Source organism: Peromyscus leucopus, chromosome 9 (genome assembly GCF_004664715.2).
Source record: "Peromyscus leucopus breed LL Stock chromosome 9, UCI_PerLeu_2.1, whole genome shotgun sequence".
Classification (NCBI taxonomy): Eukaryota; Metazoa; Chordata; class Mammalia; order Rodentia; family Cricetidae; genus Peromyscus; species Peromyscus leucopus.
Window position 1 is genome coordinate 41,189,225 of NC_051070.1, and position 20,255 is coordinate 41,209,479.

Here is a 20,255-nt window from a genome sequence, read left to right on the forward strand (position 1 = left end):
GCTCAAGATATTAATCAGTAGTAGAGTATTTCTATAACATTTAAGAGGCCCTTGATTTTATTTTAAGAGTTTATCTACAACATAAAAGACATATATATATATATATATATTACATTATACATTATAGTATATACCATATACTATATACTCTATATACTATATTATATATTATGAGTCAGCGCTCTTAATCTCAGAGCCATCTCTCCAGCCTTCCTTGGAATTCTTGTTATCAAGTTAAACAGACATTAGAACTATAATAAATAGGGGTTATCAAGCATAATGGCTGTTAGAAGAAGGATGACTTAATATAATTTTGGTGAGAGGAATGGTTTTACATAAAAATGTGTAATATAATAATAAGTGAAGTTAACTTCACTTGAATATTAATAAGGAAAAAGAAAGAGTTTATAAAACATAGCTTAATTTTCTACTAGAATAACTGAATCATACTAGGCTGGGAACTATTGAATGTGCTAATGGCATGATGCAATTTATATCACAATTTGCTATTTCTAACATGCTTCTTGTTCTAGTAGTCTCAGTAACTCCAGTGGAGATAGTGGCAGAGAACAAGCGACATTCTCTAGCTGAGCCCACAAGACTTGCTTTTGCTTATGGTTTTCTTCAGTTTACTGACACAAACACACAGCTATACAATAGTCCATGAGGAGATGTTTCTCACTCAGCAACTATGACAATAAAACCACTGACTGTAGTGAATGAATATATGTACTATTCAGCAATGATAAACACCTCCACAGTCAAAAGAAACCATGCCTATATCTTTGCTTTCAGAATACACAACTTATAAAAATAGTCATCAAATTTCTTCTAGACATGAACCTAGCCCTGCAGGGGATTTTAGAGAATGGCAAAACTTTTTCTGAAAGTAGAAACTAAAGTTTTAGAGTAGCTAATCTTTCATTTCCAATAAAAAATCTAGTCATATAATAATATTAAACTCACATAAAATGACTTTAGTGAAGCTGATCATTATAATTGATAGCTAGAAATGAAGAGGATAGCAAAAGAAATAAGGAGGTGTGAGCATCCTAGAAAATGTGAGAAAACATTTTGTGTTTCTATGATCCTTTCAGCCTCTTTTGGTAAGGTTCACAATGCTTACAGCATTTTAGCATGTTTTACTTCCATTCATCTAAATAAGAAAAGGACATTCCTTGATTGTCCCATTGCTACTCTACATGACCTCTGTCACCATTTCATAAACATTAGCGATACATGTTTTAAACTTGAAGTTTGTTTTTGTCCAGTAGAAGATGCACATGTGCAATGGACACAGGTCAGTGAGTTTTGATTAACGCATCCATCCGTGTGCTACACATACCTCAAAAAACAGTTTATAGAAAATCACCTCACACCACCTTTCCACTCAATTCTTGCCCTTACCCTCACTGTTCTGAATTCTGTCATGCTATGCTTACATCATTTTTATATGATGATTCTACTAGTCTTCTAGTATACCTTACTTTACTCAGTATAATATTTGATCAATTATTCACTTAACTCCATAAAATATTCATCAACTCAAATATGTTGTGGGATGAATCATAAGTTCAATAGTTTTTGTTTTCAGTTAAGTACAATATTGTGTTCCCTTATTTATCAATCCCTGATATATAGTTCTTTAGTTATTTACTACTATGAAGCAAATTAGCACAAACTGCTATGATCTCAAAGATGTTATAATTCAGGATCACTGATAAAGCTGAGTCATGTGCTTGGTGCTGAGCTGGACATTCAAGATAGTAGTCATGCACATCCCATGTGGGATGCCAATGAGGGGGATGCAACACAATCTGACAAATCATTGTGTTCGACAGTTAGACTGAGAGTCTAAGTTCATCACTGGCAGTAGGAAAGTGACCTCAGTCAGATCCTTGCCTTGTAGGTGACACCAAAATAAAAATTTGCAAAATCAAAGCCATTGAGAGAGAAAGACCAAGAGTACACAATCCACAATATTATTTGTCTATTTGATGGAAGTGGCATCACTTTACCTTTTTCTATATCTTTTTAATTAGAAGCAAGTCTCAATTAGCTTACATAGGGCTGAAGTAGTTACATATGGGGAATCTTAGAGGGAGAGGATATCATCAGATAGCCTCAAAGATTCTGTCTGTGACAGAAGAGTGAAATTCTTTTTAGTTGGTGATTATAGTTAGTTTTGGTTTAACTAGCAAAGGTCTTTAGCCAATACATCTGCAGCATTATATATTCTTTATAGTGTGTGTGTGTGTGTGTGTGTGTGTGTGTGTGTGTGTTTCACCATATGTAAGAAAAATTCAGATTAAAGTTGCATTTAAAAGAAAAATGATTCATTAAAATTTAATTGATCAACTGTGCTATTTAAGAGAAAAATTCAAGAGGCAATGATAATTGTTTACCATGCCAGCTACTATCGATGCAGAAGCACATAGATTGCTAGTCTCAGGTCAGCTTAGACAAGTCAGTCAGTCTGCATCTGAAAATTAAATAAGACCAAGAGAATAAGCAAACAAAGTTTGAGACAAGTGTTGGTGAGATCATAAATATTTTAAATAATAATGAAAAAGAACTCTTAAAATTTATGGAAGAAATCAAGTCACAGAGTTAGAAAGTGAAAAACCATCAAATAAAGTAGACAAATAAACAAATAAAATAATCTATACCCAGACAAGAAATTCGTATAATAGGAAAAAAACACACAAAGAACAAAACTAAACTAAAAATAAACATTAAAAGAAAATAACATCATAACTATAAGGACATGTATGAATTACATTTGTCTTCCAAAGAAAAATGATTAAAATAAATAGAATGAAATGAAATATTTAAGGGAGAAAATTAAAGTACTTAAAGAAACAAAGAATTTTCTGTCCAAAAGTATTATGCAAAAGCACATGATAAAGACTATCTGAATTCTTCTTTCTTCACACTTTTCTGAGTCAGTTTAATGTCTGTATACCTGTCTTTCAAAAATGTTCTTAAACATTTCTCAAAAGGCTAAGGATATATGTAGGAAATAAAGAATTCCTTCTTTTTGTATTGAAGACAATTTGTTTTCACACAATATTTTCTGATTGCTCATTTCCCTCTCCTAATTCCTTCTTTGTCGTCCCCCCCAACCTTCTCACCAACACAAACCAATGCCCCTTCTTTGTTTGAGGATAATATGATAGTATACATAAATGTCTCTAAAAATTCCACTTATAAAATCCTACAGGTAATAAACATTGTCAACAAAGTAGCTGCAAAAATGAAAATCATAAATATCAGCAGCCCCACTGTATAAAAGGACAGGCTATGAAAGAAGTCAGAGAAATAACTTTCACAATAGATTCAAGTAATATAAAATATCTTGGGGTAGCTCTGACCAAGCAAGTGAAAGACTTGGATAAAAAAAAAAAAATAAAAAAAAAAACACCTCAAGACTTTGTAGAAAGAAATCAAAGAATGTATGAAAAAGTAGAAAAATCACCCATACTCTTGGATCAATAGGATTAATAAACTAAAAATGTGTCCTACCAAAAGCAATCTATCTACAGATTCAGTGTAATTCTCAACAAAATTCTAACATAATCTTTACAGGTCTTAAAAAGACAATAACCCATTCATATGAAAACACACAAAAAAATCTAAGCTAATAATCCCGAAAATTAAAGAACTGCAATAAGTATTATTATCCCCAGTTTCAAGTTGTTTTACAGAGGGAGAGGAATACAACCAGCACGATACTGGCACAAAAACAGACACATTGATCGATGAAATTGAACAGAAGATCCCACATAAATCTACATGCTATGGATACCTGATTATTGGTAAAGAACCCAGAAACACACACCGGAAAAAGAGAGCATCTTCAAACTGAATGGCTCTGTGTAGAAGAATCCAAACAGATTCATGCTTATCTTCTTCTGCACAAAACTCAATGCCAAATGGATCAAAGACCTCAATATAAGACCAAATATATTGACCTTTATAGAAGAAAAAAGTGGAGTATGCTCTTGAATGCATTAGCACAGTAAATGAGATACTGAACAGAAGACTATTAGTGCAGACAATATGATCAACATTCAATAAATGGGACTTCATGAAACTGAAAAGCCTCTGCATGGCAAAGGACACCATCATTCAGATGAAGTGGCAGCTTATAGAGTATAAATTTTTCCCACTATACATCTGGTAGAAGACTAATATAGAAAATATATAAAGAAGTGGAAAAAACTAGATATCAAGAAAACAAATTATCTACATTTTTAAATATGGTACAGATCTAAGTAGAGAATTCACAAAAGAGAACTGTCAAATAGTTGAAAAACACTTAAAGAAATGTTCAATATTCTTAGTCATCAGGGAAATGAAAATCAAAACAACCTTGATATTTCATCTTACACCTGTCAGAATGCTTAAGATTAATAAAAGATGAGACATTTCATACTGGCAGGATGTTATGTTGCAAGGATACTCATTCATTGCAGGTGAGCATGGTAACTTACACAGCCAATATGGAAATCAATGTGACATTTCCTCAGGAAGATGGGAATAATTTACCTGTAGATGAAGCTATACCACTCTTGGGGATATGCCCAAAGGATATTTCATCCTACTGCAAAGATATTTGCTCAATCATGTCCATTGATTCTCTATTCATAATAGCCAGAAATTGGAAATCATCCAGATGTCCCTCAAGAAAAGAGTGGATTGAGAATACATGGTGTATTTACACTATGGAATATTTTGCAGGAATTAACTACAATGTGAAATTATTAAATTCACAGTTAAATGGATAGAACTAGAAAAAGAAAAAAAAAATTCTGAGTGAAGTATCCCAAACACAGAAAGAATGTATTTGCTTATAGGTGGATATTAGCTGTTAAGTAAATGATAACCAAGCTACATGCTGTATATAGACTCAAAGAGTAAAGAAATGGACTAGGATGGTGCAGATAGAACTTTATAGGAAAGGGAAATATAATAGACAGCTATAGATTGATTCGGACTAGAACAAGAGGATTAAAAGGTGAAGGGGGAGTAGAAAGTGGGATGAGAGGTGGACTATGGTGGGAGCCAGCCAAGGCCTTTGGAGGTGTAATATGGAATATGACATTATATTATGTAATATGTAATACAGTAGAAGTTCCTTAAAGGAGATACACATACAAAGGCGATCTAATGAGATCATTAAATAATGGGAGAGACAGCAAGGACTATACTTGCTCACCCTAAACCAACTGTTTGATTCCATTGCTGAAGACAACACCTACACAACTCATTTGTAAATGGAGAAGTTGAGCTGTTGTGAACCTAGAGTCTTCACACCTGTGGGCTAATGCTCTTGGTACTGGCAGTTAATCTGCAGGCTAACAAAGAAGAAAAATAAACATCAAGCCACCTACAAACCTTTATATCTACAATGGTCCTGCCTGCAAGATATGATAGGGCAATGGTGCCACAAATCTGTGGGACTAACCAGCCATATCCAATTTGACTTCAGGCACACTCCATGCAATAGAACTTATGCTTGACACTGCATGGGTGACCAAAAACCAGAGATTAGGCAGTTCAGCAACCTAGGATAAAGTCAAATACTACTGTTCTAGGTTTTTTTAAAATTAATAGTAAAAAGAATCCTAATGTCATTCTGCAATACTCATAGATCAGGGCATTGCTCAGCCACCATTAAAGAAGCTTCCTCCTGCAGGAGATGGGAACAAATATAGAGATCCACAGTCAGACATTACTCAGGGAGTGATAACATTGGGACATTCAGCTTAAATGGGATGTTTCAATCAACTCTCTTCCCTTCGTGGATCAGCGAACCATTTAGAATTGTAGGTGGAGGAAGTTTGAGAGCTAGAGGGAATAGACAAAAACAAGAAACTGACGCACGCTAAATCGGCATGATGAGAGCACATGTGATCTCTCAGAAACTGAAGCAGCAAGCACAGGGCCTGGATCAGTCATATCGCTCTTCTGCATTTTGTTTGTTTGTTTGTTCATTTGTTTGTTTGTTTTCGAGACAGTTTTTCTCCGTGTAGCTCTGGAACTTGTCCTGAAACTCTCTCTGTAGAACAGGCTGGCCTTGAACTCACAGGGATCCGTCTGCCCCTGACTCCTGAGTGCTGGGATTAACAGCGTGCACCAGCACCGCCAGTGGTCTTCTGCATTTTTATTATAATTTCCAGTTTGGTGTTTTAGTGGGAATCCTGAGTGTGTGAAAGAGCGAGTCTCTCTTTCTTGTGTCTTCTCTTGGGCTCTTTTCCTTCTGTTTGTCTTGTATAACTCCTAAGTTTTATTTTGTTTCATCTAATTATATGTTACTTTATTATTTTTTAGTTTTCTATTATCCTTTAGAAGCTTAGCTATTTTCTAATGAGAGGCAGAAAGTGTGTGGATTCTGTTGAGAGAGGAGGTGGGGAGGAACGTGGAGTAGTAGAAGTAGGGAAGCCATAATAAGATTATATTACGTAAGGAAAAAAATCTATTTCCAATAAATGGAAGAAATAAAAAAATCAGAAAATTGGAGGGCTTAAACAAAGGAAGAATACTAAGGAACAGAAAGAAATGGGTGTTATTCAAGTTGTCATCAATTATTTTTAAAATGAACACTTAAATCTGAATTGAATGTCAAATACTATCAGAATATGAAACAAAATATATCAATTTTAAGTTATCTAAAAGAAAACACCTTATATTCAGAATAAAATTGTTAAAAATTATGTAGGTAAAATACATTACATATATTCACACAAAGAGAAGGTGGCGTAGCTACATTAAGTCAAAAGAAGAAGAAGCAAGGAACCTATTATCATGGTTGAAAAATTTCAACATCTTTTTGACAGTAATTTACAGCATTAACTATTTGCAACTGCTAAGTAAAATGCTCTCTGTTCCTACCTTAAAACAGTGAAAATGGTTATAATCAAGAAAATAAAATGACAACAAATGCTGAAGAGGATATGGGAAATGAGGATTGTTTACACATTTTAGATCATAATGTAAAACTGTATAGATACTCTGGAAATCAAAACAGAGGTTCTTTTAAAAACTAAAAACAAAACTACCATAGAACATCTATACCATTTGTGAACTTTAAGTCAACATGTCGCATGCATATTCTATATTTATATTTATTGATGAACTATGTAACTACCAAGAAACCAAACTTAAATGTCTATCAAAAGATGAGTTGATGAAGAAATTATGGTATATATTTGCTTTAATAACAGCTTTATACTTAAAAACTGGAAACAACCTAGATATCCCTCAACCAAAGAATGGATAAAGAAAGTATGCTACATTTACATAATGGAATATTACTCAGAGCATAACAATGATATCATGAAATTGCAGGTAAATAGATGGAACTAGGAAAGATCATCCTAAGCGAGGTATCCCAGACCCAGATAGACAAAAATGTTGTGTAATCATTTATAAATAGTCACTGACTGTTAAGTAAAGGATCTTCATGATACAATCCATAGACCCAGAGTGTCTAAGTAACAAGGAGGACTCATGAGGGGGATGCACAGATCCCCCTGGGGAGGAGAAATAGAATAGATTTTGGTGTGGACCAGGGCAATGTAGGGATGAGAAGAGGAGGGATCAGGCAGGGGATGGGATGGGCAGAGGGAGACTACTGAGAGATATGACTGGAATTGGAGAGCATTAGAAGGTGATGTAGAAACCTAATGTTTTAAAAACTCCTTGGAATCTATGAGGGTGACACTAGTGAAGCCTTCTTGTGATGGGGATGTGGAGCACAAACTGGACATCTTCTTTAACCAGACAAGGCTCCTAGCACCGGGATTGGGACATCCATTCCAAAACAAAACATTTGCCCTACCTACAGCCTGTCCTACCTTCAAGATATGGTGAGGTAATAATGACCTAGAATTTGTGAGAGTGGCCTATTAATGTCTGTTGCCACTTGAGGCCTATGTCATAAGAAGGATCCAGTGCCTGATACTGCCCGAGAGGGCTGGGACAGCCCCTGGATCCCTAGATAGAACAAAACATGATTATAAAAAAAAAGTCAATGAAATGATTCCTAATGATATTCTGCTATATTAAGAGATCAGTGCCTGGCCCAATTGCCATCAGAGAGGCATCACCCAGCAACTGATGAAAGCAGATGCAGAGATCCACGGCCAACACAAGGCAGAGCAATGGGAGCTACTCAGAGGAAGAAGCGTGGTTGTAGCCAGAGGTTTTTGAGGACACCATGAGAAAACGGCTGGCAGAATCAACTAAGCAGGGCTAATAGGGGCTCACAGAGACTGAGGGGACAATCACAGGCCCTGTATGGGTCTGAGCTAGGTCCTTTGCACATACTTTATGGTTGTGCAGCTTGGTGCTCTTGTTAGACTCCTATCAGTGGGAGTGGGCGGTGTCTCGGACTCTTTTGCCTTTGCTTGGGACCATTTTTCTCCTACTGGGTTGCCTCATCCAGCCTTGATATGAGAGTTCGTGCCTAGTCTTATGATAACTTGTCCTGCCATGTTTGTTTGATATTCCTGGGAGACATGCTCTTTTTTTTTTTTTTTTTTTTTTTTTAGAAAAGGAGGAGGACTGGATGTAGTGGAGACAGGTTGAGGAGTGGACTGGAAGGAGAGGAGGGAGGGGAAACTGTCATCTGGATGTAATATATGAGAGAAAGTTTTTAAAAAAATTAAAAAAGAAAGTACAATAGTGTGGTATATATAAACAATGGAATTTTATTCAGCCATAAAGTAAACCACGCTGTGGCAAAAAGTGGAAACTGTGTTAAGTAAAATAGGTCTGATTTAGATAGAAATGCCTCCTTCCTCTTCTGTACAGACTCTGTGTGTGGGTGTGTGGGCTCACAAAAGGAGAAAGAGGAAAATAAGCAATAAAGAAGAGACTTTATGTTAATCATAGAAGGAAGAAACAAAGCATTAGTGGAATACTTGCGGAAACAGAAGTGGTACTTCTTGGGAGGAGGGACCATCCTGGTAGGGACAGGGAGACCGGAGAAACAGGGAGAAGTTGTGTTACTAAGATCAAATATAAGTGACCTACATAGATTAAAATGTAATGAACCTATTTGTAGGCTTTTCCACAGTTACAGAATGGGATGTTTACAGCATAGGCATGTGAGGGAACAAGGAAAATGGAGATCACATTAAACTTATGATAATGCTTGTGTCATGTAAAAAGAGTTACTAGGCAAACAACAGATTTAGATACATAGAAATGTTAATGAGGAAGATGACGCAAAACGTTAATCAATTGAATAGTGAAAATTTTCACTCTCCATTTACTGCATTATAAAATTATCCAGTCTGTTTTGATTGGACCCAAGTTGTCATTGACCAAAATACTTAAATAGTAATAAAAGTTTCAATCCTAGGTGGAATACTGTAACATTCATTGAGTTTGTATTCACATTCAACATAGCCAAATACTGCTGTTTGTACATAAACATTCAAGTCTGTTTTGAGATCAGGTATGGCTGTAATAAAGTAGAAGTCAATAAAGTGCTGTTAACATGTCCTGGGACACCTCATTATTTTAAATATGGAGTTCCAAAGTAGAATTTATTAAGTCTTGAGAGATGACAAAAAGTGGGAACAAGATAAAATTTAGTTCAAGAGACAGGACAATGCTGAACCACTGCATGGTATGACACTGAGAAGCTATAGAGAGAAGCGCATGGAAAGAGAAACCCAGGAAAAACTGCATTGAGCTATGGATAGTATGATGTGAGGCTTGTTGTGTCCCTATGGTTAGTAATTTATAAAAATATCTTGAATGAGTAATGCAGTCATGAGGTACAAAACAACCTCAATCAAGTAGAGAGCTCATGTAAGAACAAAATAGTGTGAAAGCTAGTGAATTCAAATATCATCTACATATTAAAAATCTGATACCAGATTAAAAAAAGATATCCCAGTTCATATCCTGATATTATTCAATTTTCATCTAATATTTCCTATTCTTTTATATGTCTTCTTGGTTATAAAAATCAAATCCAGATGGCAATATCAATTTGATTTCTTGAATAAATCTCATTGACAATGACTGTATCAAAATGTAATTTCCCAATCATTGTAATACTGGAAATTAGATGCCTACAAGTCTCATTTCCTAAAATTCTGAGGTTATAACAAAAGACTGACCCAATAAGTCCATCACAAACTAAAAGATAGATATAACTTTAAGTTATAACCATCAATAATTTTCATTTGAAAACTTTCCACTTTGAAATAGCTTCTCGACTGAGTGACAATCTACACCATGAAAGTTAGATCTGTTTTCCTTTAACGAAATGTTGGTTTGTTTGTTTTCATAAAAGAAGAAATTTGATTTTCTATCACAAAACTAAAATAAGAATCATGTAATAAAAGCTGAGAGTATTTAGGTATAATATTAATTAATCATATTAAAATATTCTGAATATTATATGAAGACACAGTAAAAACTCATTAAGCATATTTTATATATACTATTCATAAATGAATATGGTATGCAGTACTATCAAAATCAAAAGCTTCTTTGGTAGGAGACCCAGTTGTTTTCTATAGGTAGCACATTTAAATACAGAATTTGCTCAGTAGAGACTTAACGTTCTATATTTTGTTAAATTGAAAGTATATGGAGCTGAGTTATTTTAGCAGAGTACTACTGTGCCAATTATGTGATCACCAGTGGGATGAGTATGATAAAAATAAAAACAGTGTTATCCTTATCTGTTATATTGGTAAGTATACCTGTGATTACATTAACTATATTTGAATTTCAAATGTATCAATGCATTAATTTTAGCACAAAGCCACAGACACCCTGAGAAAAATCAACACAAATACTTCCAAATCGTTTAAAAATAACTAACTCAATGTGTTTTATTAAAATCAGTCACAGCAAATGTGTCCATTACTTATCTTGTTCATATAGTAACCACCCAGGCACCCATCTTTTGTCTATTAATGTAGCAAATTGTTTCTTTATAATTAACATATATGTCATATTAACCACAAAATGTATGCCTTTTATTTGATTTTGAAGAATATTTTACTGAACAAGGACATATCAGTTTGTGACTGTACTTGTTTTCCCGTTTCATTCCTTTAGTGTAGGCAAGATGTTGGGCTGTCAAATGTCAATGCTTAAAAACTTCTTGTAAAGAATGGAATATAGTATATAATACAAATGGCATAAAAAACCCTCAGTGAAGGGGCCAAAAAGACTCTGGGATCTTGGATGTCAGTTTCACAGGAGACAAATGTATAGATATAGCAATCTATCTTTTATAACTGACACATAAGTTCCCTGAGGTCCTTGTGCCCCCAAATAAGAATTTTTCATGCATGTTTCTCCAACATATAAAAAAAATCCACAACAAACCTAAGAATGGGACATTTATACAGCTTTACTTTCATAAAAAGGATCTTGTCAATTTATATCAATTCTAATATTATGTAAAAATTTTAATAGAAACAAGACTTCTTACAGCATTGCAATACAGAAATGTTCAAATTAAGCTTGCTCATCAAGTTTTTCCAGAAATTGGAGGAAAAACCACTCTCTTCCCTTTTTGTGCAGCAGACATCAAGTGAGGCATATTCTCTTTGGGACTCATTTAAAGAGGGGTAGTTATCACTCAGACAACTGCAGCAGAAGTACATATGACATGCACTAGTGGCCTGAAGAACTGAGCAAACTCTTCAAAATACATTCACCACAGAGTGTCTTGGGCACTTATTAAAATGAATATCTCAACTTTACTGTAAATAAAATATTATATAACACACAGTAGTGTGACATTACAGCAAATTTTTGATCAACGAGAGGGACTATTGTGGCAATTAAGTTGATCCCCATTTATAATAATAATTTCCTCCCTGACTTTGACTGAGATGACAAATTCCTCTCATTAAACTAAGTGTAGGACATGATGGGTACCTGTGCTTCACCAAATGTGCTCAATTAATTAGGAGACTTGATTTTGTTTCTTTGATAAATGTTTTGAGACTTTTAGCGTAGAGGTCATCATGAATATTTTTTCCTTTTTTATTGAAAATGTTTATTTTCATAAAAGGTATTCTGATGATGATTCCCTTTCGCCAAATTCCTCTAAGTTTCTTCTTTCTTCCCCATCCACTAAACCCCATGCCCTTCCTTTCTGTCTCACTTTAGAAAGCAAACAGGCCAAAAGGGAAAAACAACAACAACACATACACATGGAGAAAGACAGAAAGAAAGAGAACACACAATTGGAAAGTGTAATAGACAAGAAAGGACCACTAAGAAAAAAATGACCAAACAAAGAGAAAAGGAGAAGCAATATGTCTACCATCATCACTAAATATTTCATTTTTAGAACACTATAAATAAGGCTTGGTAGACAGGCCCGGCGGCGGAGACAAGCAGACACAGGTAGGCCTGTGCCAGCGGCCCGTGGAGGTAGACAGGCCCAGCGGCAGCAGCCGACAGGGATATTCAGACCTGGCGGCAGCTGGCAGAGACATTCAGGCCCAGCGGCGGCCCACAGAGGTAGACGGGCCCAGCGGTGTCCCGCTGAGGTAAACAGGCCCGGCGACAGCGGCCGACAGGGACATTCAGGCCCGGAGGCAGCCGGCAGGGACATTCAGGCCCAGCGGCAGCCCACAGAGGTAGACAGGCCCGGCGGCGGCCCGCTGAGGTAAACGGCCCGGTGGCAGCGGCCGACAGGGACATTCAGTCCCGGCTGCAGCCGGCAGAGACATTCAGGCCCGGTGGCGGCCCCCAGAGGCAGACAGACCCAGCGGCAGCTGACAGGGACATACAGGCCCAGCAGCGGACCGCAGAGGTAGACAGTCCCAGGGACAGAGACAAGCAGACGCAGCTTGGAACAGGGACGCCCCTAACCCCAACATATGGGGAAGAAGCTATCTCGGTGGGTCAGAACCAGAACGAATCTGAACACTCCTTCTGAGGACAACCCAGGGCCCAGCTGCTGATCCTGTGAAACCCAACAACTTGGAGGTGTTAGTGAGACTACCCTGCTCAGATGAAATCCATCTGGGAGAGGATTCAGATGCCTACAGTTTAAAGTCTGAAGAAACAAGATCAGCTGAGGAGTTGACAAATGAACAAAACGTGACCTGGGAACACAGAAGAAGGCGCTACCCAGACACCAAACCAGATCACCAGAATCATAAGTATATAATTCACCGATCGAAATCAGCTGCCCCTGAAGAAATAGCCCAATAGCACCAATTTAATCAAGAACCACTACTAAACCAAGACTAAAAATTAGAACAAGAGAGGCACTCTCAGACACAGACACCACCTGCACCGCACAGAGGAAGAGATGAGTAGACGCCAGTGCAAAAATACAGGCAACAACATAAAGACCTATATGGCAACATCAGAACCTAGTGATTCTACACCTGCAAGACCTAAACATACCATGACAGAAGAAACAGAAGAAATCAACCCTAAAAATGACTTTAAGAAGGTGATAGAGGCCCTTAAAGAAGAAATAAAAATTTCAAAAAATAAAACTTCCTCAATGAGGAAATAAAAACTTTCCTTAAAAAGGAAATGAAAAACTACCTTAAAGAGGAAATAAAAACTTTCCTTAAAGAGGAAATAACAAACTCCATTAAAGAGGAAATAAAAAACTGCCTTAAAGAAATGGAAGAAAAAACGAACAAAAAATGGGAAGAAATCAAATCAAGCCAAGAAAAAGCAATTAAACAGATGAAAGAAACATTCCAAGATCTGAAAAATGAATTTGAGACAATAAAGAAAACACATGCTGAGGGAATGCGGGAAATAGAAATCCTGACTAAACGAACAGGAACTACAGAAAAAAGCATAACCAACCGATTGCAAGAGATGGAACAGAGAATCTCTGACGCTGAAGACACGATAGAGAAAATAGATTCGTCAGTCAAAGAAAACAATAAAGACAAAAAAGTCCTAACACAAAATGTCCAGGAAATTTGGGACACCATGAAAAGACCAAACCTAAGAATAATAGGGATAGAAGAAGGAGAAGAATACCAACTCAAAGGCACAGAAAATATATTCAACAAAATCATAGAAGAAAACTTTCCTAACCTAAAGAAAGAAATACCTATGAAGATACAAGAAGCTTACAGAACACCGAATAGGCTGGATCCAAAAAAAAAAGTCCCCTCGCCACATAATAATCAAAACACTAAACACACAGAATAAAGAAAAAATATTAAGAGCTACAAAGGAAAAGGACCAAGTAACATATAAAGGCAAACCCATCAGAATAACACCAGACTACTCAATAGAGACTATGAAAGCTAGAAGATCATGGACAAACCTCATGCAGACACTAAGAGACCACGGATGCCAACCCAGACTATTATACCCAGCAAAACTCTCAATCACCATAGGCGGAGTAAACAAAATATTCCAGGATAAAACCAGATTTAATCAATACCTGTCCACAAACCCAGCCCTACAGAAAGCACTAGAAGGGAAAATTCAACCCAAAGAAGTTAAACACATCCATGAAAAATCAAGCAATAGATAATCCTACACCAACATACACCACAGAAGGACAACACAACACAACCAAAAAAATAACAGGAATTAACAATCACTGGTCATTAATATCCATCAATATCAATGGTCTCAACTCACTATAAAAAGACACAGGCTAACAGAATGGATAAGAAAACAGGACCCATCCATATGCTGCATACAAGAAACACACCTTAACTCCAAAGACAGACAATACCTCCGAGTAAAGGGTTGGGAAAAGGTTTTCCAAGCAAATGGACCTAAGAAACAAGCTGGTGTAGCTATCCTAATATCTAATAAAATAGACTTCAAACTAAAATCAATCAAAAGAGACCAGGATGGACATTACATATTCATCACGGGAAAAATCCACCAAGATGAAGTCTCGATTCTAAACATTTATGCTCCAAATACAAAAGCACCCACATTCATAAAAGAAACACTACTAAAGTTTAAAACGCACATCAAACCCCACACATTAGTAGTGGGAGATTTTAACACACCACTCTCACCAAAAGATAGATCTACCAGACTGAAACTTAACAAAGAAATAAAAGACCAAACAGATGTTATGACTCAAATGGACCTAATAGATATCTACAGAATATTCCATCCTAACACAAAAGAATATACCTTCTTCTCAGCACCCCATGGAACCTTCTCAAAAATTGACCACATGCTTGGACACAAAACAAATCTCAGCAGATACAAAAAAATTGGAATAACCTCCTGTATCTTATCAGACCGCCATGCCTTAAAGTTAGAACTCAATAACAACAAAAATTATAGAAAACCCACAAACTCATGGAAACTGAATAATGCCCACCTGAAACATCAATGGGTCAAGGAAGAAATAAAGACAGAAATTAAAGAGTTCCTAGAATTCAATGAAAATGAAAGTACAACATACCCAAACTTATGGGACACTATGAAAGCAGTGCTAAGAGGAAAATTCATAGCTCTAAATGCACACATAAAGAAGATGGAGCAATCCCATACCAATGAATTAACAGCACAACTGAAAGCTCTAGAACAAAAAGAAACAAACTCACCCAGGAGAAATAGACGCCAGGAAATAATCAAATTGAGGGCTGAAATCAACGAAATAGAAAACAAGAGAACAATACAAAAAATCAATGAAACAAAGAGTTGGTTCTTTGAAAAAATCAACAAGATAGACAAACCACTAGCCAAATTAACCAAAAGGCAAAGAGAGAGCACCCAAATTCACAAAATCAGAAATGAAAAGGGAGACATAACAACAGACAATGAGGAAATCCAGAGAATCATCAGATCATACTTCAAAAACCTGTACTCCACAAAAATGGAAAACCAGGAAGAAATGGACAATTTTCTGGATAAATACCACATACCAAAATTAAATCAAGACCAGATAAACCATTTAAATAGACCAATAACCCCTAAAGAAATAGAAACAGTCATCAAAAGTCTCCCAACCAAAAAAAGCCCAGGACCAGATGGTTTCAGTGCAGAATTCTACCAGACTTTCAAAGAAGAACTAATACCAATCCTCTTCAAAGTGTTCCACACAATAGAAACAGAAGGAACACTACCAAACTCTTTTTATGAGGCTACAATTACCCTGATACCCAAACCACACAAAGATGCAACAAAGAAAGAGAACTACAGACCAATCTCCCTCATGAACATTGATGCAAAAATACTCAACAAAATATTGGCAAACCGAATCCAAGAATACATCAAAACAATCATCCATCACGACCAAGTAGGATTCATCCCAGGGATGCAAGGATGGTTCAACATACGGAAATCAGTCAATGTAATACACCATATAAACAAACTGAAAGAAAAAAACCACATGATCATCTCCTTAGATGCTGAAAAAGCCTTTGACAAAATCCAACACCCCTTCATGATAAAGGTCTTAGAAAGATTAGGAATACAAGGAACATTTCTAAACATAATAAAAGCAATTTATAGCAAGCCAACAGCAAACATCAAATTAAATGGAGAGAAACTCAAAGCGATACCACTAAATTCAGGAACAAGACAAGGCTGTCCACTCTCCCCATATTTATTCAATATAGTACTAGAAGTTCTAGCTAGAGCAATAAGACAACAAAAGGAGATCAAAGGGATACAAATTGGCAAGGAAGAAGTCAAACTTTCACTATTTGCAGATGATATGATAGTATACATAAGTGACCCCAAAAACTCTACCAGGGAACTTCTACAGCTGATAAACTCCTTCAGTAAAGTGGCAGGATACAAGATCAACTCAAAAAAATCAGTAGCCCTCCTATACACAAATGATAAAAGGGCTGAGAAAGAAGTCAGAGAAACATCACCCTTTACAATAGCCACAAATAATATAAAATACCTTGGGATAACACTAACTAAACAAGTGAAAGACCTTTTTGATAAGAACTTTAAATCTCTAAAGAAAGAAATTGAAGAAGATATCAGAAAACGGAAGGATCTCCCATGCTCATGGATAGGTAGGATTAACATAGTAAAAATGGCAATCTTACCAAAAGCAATCTACAGATTCAATGCAATCCCCATCAAAATCCCAACACAATTCTTCACAGACTTGGAAAGAAAAATACTCAACTTTATATGGAAAAACAAAAGACCCAGGATAGCTAAAAGAATCCTATACGATAAAGCAACCCTTGGAGGCATCACCATCCCGGACCTCAAACTCTACTATAGAGCTATAGTAATAAAAACAGCTTGGTACTGGTATAAAAACCGACATATGGACCAATGGAATCGAATTGAAGTCCCTGACATTAATCCATGCACATATGAACACCTGGTTTTTGACAAAGGAGCCAAAACTATACAATGGAACAAAGAAAGTATCTTCAACAAATGGTGCTGGCATAACTGGATGTCAATATGTAAAAGATTACAAATAGATCCATATCTGTCACCATGCACAAAACTCAAGTCCAAGTGGATCAAAGACCTAAACATAAATCCAGTTACACTAAACTTAATAGAAAAGAAAATAGGAAGCACTCTTGAACGCATTGGCACCGGAGACCATTTCCTAAATAAAACACCGACAGCACAGACCCTGAGCACAACCATTAATAAATGGGACCTCTCGAAACTGAGAAGCTTTTGCAGGGCAAAAGACACAGTCAATAAGACAAAAAGACAGCAACAGATTGGGAAAAGATCTTCACCAACCCCACATCTGACAGAGGATTGATCTCCACAATATATAAAGAACTCAAGAAACTAGACATCAAAGCACTGAACAGTCCAATTAAAAAATGGGCTAAAGAGCTAAACAGAGAATTCACAAAACAAGAACTACAAATGGCTGAAAGACATTTAAAGAAATGCTCAACATCCTTAATCATCAGAGAAATGCAAATCAAAACGACTCTGAGATACCACCTTACACCTGTTAGAATGGCTACGATCAAAAACACCAATGACAACCAATGTTGGAGAGGATGTGGAGCAAAGGGAACACTCCTCCACTGTTGGTGGGAATGTAAACTTGTACAATCACTGTGGAAATCAGTATGGCGGTTTCTCAGAAAATTAGGAATCGAGCTACCTCAAGACCCAGCCATCCCACTCTTGGGCATCTACCCAAGGAATGCTGATTTATACCATAAAGATACATGCTCAGCTATGTTCATAGCAGCACTATTTGTAATAGCCAGAACCTGGAAACAACCTAGATGCCCATCAACGGAAGAATGGATGAAAAAAATGTGGTACATATACACAATGGAGTACTACTCAGCAGAGAAAAACAATGAAAGCATGAAATTTGCAGGCAAATGGATGGAACTAGAAAAAATCATCCTGAGTGAGGTAACCCAAACCCAGAAAGACAGTTATGGTATGTACTCACTCATTGGTGGATTCTAGATATAAAATAAAGAACAATCAGACCACAACCCATAGAACCATAGAGGCTATATATATAGCATGGAGGTCCCTAGGACGACTGTGGCATATAATAAATTTCAGTTTTACTCAATTATTGAAAAAAAATAGCCAAATGAATGGAAACACATGAACTATGAACCAAAGGCTGAGGGGCTCCCAGCTGGATCAGGCCCTCTGAATAGGTGAGACAGTTGATTGGCTTGATCAGTTTGGGAGGCATCTAGGCAGTGGGACCAAGTCCTGTGCTCATTGCATGAGTTGGCTGTCTGAAACCTGGAACTTATGCAGGGACACTTGGCTTAGTCTGGGAGGAAGGGACTGGACCTCCCTGGACTGATTCTACCAAGTTGATCACAGTCCTCGGCGGAGGACTTGTCCTGGAGGAGGTGGGAATGGAGGGTGGGCTGGGGGTAAGGAGAGGGCGTGGGAGGGGGGAAAATAGGGGAACCCATGGCTGATATGTAGAACTGAATGATATTGTAAAATAAAAAAATATATATCAAAAAAAAAAAATAAGGCTTTTTGTGGAGCATGTGTGGCATATATATGAGATCTGACATGTGGGGGCCAGGGTTTGAATTTGGATGCCTTTTCTATCACCTTCATCCCATTTTTTGACATGGTAATTGCCCTGAAGCTGGAACTCATTATGCTGACCATACTTCCTAGCTAATAAACCTCCATGATCCCTGGTTCTTCCCTTGCCCCATCACAAGTGACCCTGGTCTCACCTATGATGTGGGTGCTGAAGATGTGAACTCAGGTCTTCATGTTGCACTGTGAGTACCTCCTGCATTGAATCATCTCCTGTGGGTAAATACAATTTCGTATTTGGTGATTTGTATAAAAAAGCACCATGATGTTTCAAGTATCATATTGGTTATGTGAATATACATTTTTTTATAATTCTTTGAATTTGTATTTAAAATTGTGAAATGTATTATATATAATTTATGTACCATAGTTGATTATAGACTAGTCCTGCTAATAAATTTACTGCACATAGGTGAAAAGAAAGTAAGATAGTACATGTAATGTGCTTATCATGGTCTAAAAAGTTGTGCTTAACAAAAATCATTAGCTTTTTTTCTTGAGTCTACACAAATAAAGAAATATCTTATTATACAGATATATTTGTTTTGTTTTTCATGTGTGTGAATATGCAAGTGTATGTGTGTCTGCATGTGTGAGGGCTGAAATGTGTGCAGATGTACAAAAGTGGGACTAGCCGAGGTTGGATGTTCCTTGTCTTCCTTGATCACTGCCCACTTTAGTTACTGAGTCGTGTTCTTTTGTTAAACGCAGAACTCCCCCTTGCCACCCTATCCCATTAAGCCTTGAAATCCAGTTTTCCCACGGGATCCTTTCTCTGCTTCCTGAGAGCTTTTTATATGTGAATGCCAGCACACTCAGCTTCTGCATGAAGGCTGTTGAGCCATATTCTGGTCCTCATGTTTGCATAACAAACATTTTCCCACTGTACCATCTCCTCAGCCTTTATTGTACAGCACTTGATATGTGTGCCCTAGCAATTCACATCCGGGAAATTAGAGAAACTGTTACCGTTTTAAATCTTCTACTACTTGGAATAGATAGAAATTATTCTTGGGTGAACACTTTTAGAGTTTATTTATTTATTATTCAAATTAACTTCTAACATCATAGTTATAGTCAGATAAATATTATTTATTTGTTTTGCTCATTTTTCACTTTAAACAATCCTTGTGCACACAGAACAATATTATTCTCTTATTTCTTTATTTACCTTCTTCAACTACTTAATTATTTGAGGCTCTTGATATTGTATGCCAGGCAAGTACTCAACCTGCATCTCAGCTATACTC